Source organism: Bos taurus, chromosome 3 (genome assembly GCF_002263795.3).
Source record: "Bos taurus isolate L1 Dominette 01449 registration number 42190680 breed Hereford chromosome 3, ARS-UCD2.0, whole genome shotgun sequence".
Lineage (NCBI taxonomy): Eukaryota > Metazoa > Chordata > Mammalia > Artiodactyla > Bovidae > Bos > Bos taurus.
Genome location: NC_037330.1, coordinates 66,122,163 through 66,125,007, shown reverse-complemented (window position 1 = coordinate 66,125,007; position 2,845 = coordinate 66,122,163). Strand labels below are relative to the sequence as shown.

General features: G+C 38.5%; 1 pseudogene; it reads right to left on the bottom strand.

Moving 5' to 3' along the window:
* Positions 1 to 637: 637 nt before the first annotated feature.
* On the bottom strand, positions 638 to 1,293 carry LOC132344969 (sentrin-specific protease 8-like; annotated as a pseudogene).
* Positions 1,294 to 2,845: the final 1,552 nt, after the last annotated feature.

The following is a 2,845-nucleotide window of genomic DNA, read 5'->3' as shown; positions in this document are numbered from 1 at the left end:
TATATTTCAAAAATAAGCCAACTTATAGTATTCAGAGGCAAAACTAGAGGTCTACCACAGACATTTATTTCAACACACTGAAAGTGCTCCAGGAATCAGATGGGCAACTCTGGGCTAACATCATCTTTATCAAGTATTGGCAAAGCTTATAGCTGGGAAAGCCTTTGCTTGTTGAATGGAAGAGATATCATAGAACTGAGTAACTGATAATACTTCGATCTTGAATTAGGTTAGGTCTTAATCTGCTTCTAGCCAGTTGATCTCTTGAAATATGTGGGTTGTGCTTTTTGGTTGCTCTATAATTTTCTTCTTGCTTCTAGATGTAACGTATTCTTAATTTGTTTTACAGATCAATCTTTTTTCTTTGGAATAAACCAGTGTGGATGAGGGAGCCCAAAAGGGAATTAATCAGTTTTGGTGCATATTTTGAAGACACCTTCACAGAACATACTGCTCTGAAGTTAGGGTTAAAGTGAAACTTTCCATTAGGATAGTGCAGAGGACAACATTCTCTCAGGGGAAAGTAAACATTCTAAGCTTTCCTCTCCCAGGCATCTTCCCTCAGGCACTGAGACCACAGCCATCCAATACATGGGGACAGGCAAAAGAGACTTCAAAAGTCAATATATTTCAGCAGCTAATTTTTAGCAAGTCTGGCAACGAGATCTTTCTATTCTCTCTTGTTTGTGATGTATGTAGGAGAGATTTAGCTGCAATAGTGATTCTGGCTGTTGTCTAAAGGAGTTCTGACACAAGGCCTCAGTGTTACATATCACATACATCCCACAGTCACAGCTATTTTTGTTGAGCAGGGGCTTTCTCTTCCACAAAGGCCAGTTTGTTTCCTTTTCTGCCTGAGAAAGCCTCTAGTTTTTCTGCCACCTGCTCTGCATGGAATGAGTTGCTAGCATAAGAATCATAATGAAAAAAGCCATTTTTACCTTGCAGATAAACCAACAACCTCCAGTGGGTTCCCCAACCTGTATGTTTGGAATTATCATTGATGGCTAAAAATACAACTCTCTTGGGGAGATCCAAGGGTTCAATAAACATGGTAATCTCTGCTGGGTTGACAGCCACTTGATGAACTGAGTAAGTTTGGGGCTGATGAAGCAGATGCAGTCAGAGCAGTCATGAAATTGACTGTTGCCAAGGTACTCAAAGGAAAACCCAGTAACATGGTCATTGAGCCAGTTTGGAGGATCCAGTAGTGAGATGACTTTGCAGGAGCCTGTTCATGTAACTCAAGACTACTGGGTCCATTTTGTACTGACCAGGGCTGCTCAGAAATTCCAGAAGCTGCTTCAGGCCTCACCACCCCTACCAGCCTCCAATCGGTTTTATATGCATCTTAGTCATAAAAAAGAGACGTAGAATTACTGAAATCTGAAGGAACTGTATTTTGGATTTGAATGTAAACTCAATCTTAGAGTTTCATATTTAATTTCATCTGAATTATTTTTAATGTCTGATTGGTAAAACTCCAAATTAGCAAATTGCACCTGTTGTTATGTTGCTACCTTTCCCATGTTAAAGGAGACAATTTTACACTAATACACACCTACGTCATTTTAGTTTTAACAAATGAGATCATACAAGACATGCTGTTGTGTTCTTCACTTTTTTATTTCAATTTGTCGTTCAGTTGCTCAGTTGTGTCCAACTCTTTGCAACCCCATGGACTGCAGGATGCCAGGCTTCCCTGTCCTTCACTGAATTCTGGAGCTTGCTCAAACTCATGTCCTTTGAGTCAGTGATGCCATCCAACCATCTCATTCTCTGTCATCCTCTTCTCCTGCCTTAATCTTTGCCAGCATAAGGTTTTTTCCGAATGAGTCAGCTCTTCACATTAAGTGGCTAAAGTATTGGATCAGGATCAGTCCTTCCAGTGAATATTCAGGATTGATTTTCCTTGACTGGTTTGATCTCCTGTAGTCCATGTCAATATATTCAGAATACTGTTAACAGCTAAATAGTATTATATAATATAAGTGTGCTATAATTTAAATTAACAATTTTCCTATTGAGGGAAAGTTGTTTTTGTTTTCAGTTATTTCCCTTTTTAAAATGATGTTATTTTGATATGCACACCTTTATATTTTTGTGTATGTGTGTTTTGTGGAATTGCTAGCTTAAGACCTGCTCATTTGCTAAATTCTGGAGTGTACCCCTATCCTCTTTTAAGAGAAGATGCCCTATTCGTGACATCAGCTATTTGGTATTACAGCAATCTTTTTATTGTCACCAATCTGATTGGCAAAAAATAAATTATATTTAAGTCATCCTTGAGGTTACTTGCATTTTCCATTGCTAATGAAGATGAGCAACTTTTTATACGTTTATGAGTCATTTGTGCTTCCTCTGTAAATTTCCTGTTCCTGACCTTTATCCATTTTTAATATGCTCATTTTTCCTTCTTGACTTGCAGGAAGACTGTGTATATTAAGGATATTATCTTTGTCAGCTTGGGCTTCTCTAACAAAGTAGCATAGACTAGATGGCTTAAACAATTGAAATTTATTTCTCCCTGTTCTGGAGGCAGGAAAGCCCAAGATTAAGGTGTTAGACAATTAACTGGGAAGGGCTCTCCTTCTAGGCATCTTCTTGCTATATCCTATATGCTATGTTTTCACATGGCAGAGAGAGGAAGCAAACTGTCCAGTCTCTTTTTCTAAGGGCACTAATTCCCTTATGAAGACCTTGCCCTCAGGACCTCATCAAATGAGAACCTACTGTTATAGCACAGGAAACTCAGTGCTCTGTGTGACCTAAATGGGAAGGAAATTAAAAAAAGAGGGGATATATGTATATTATAGGTGATTCACTTTGCTGTACAGTAGAAACT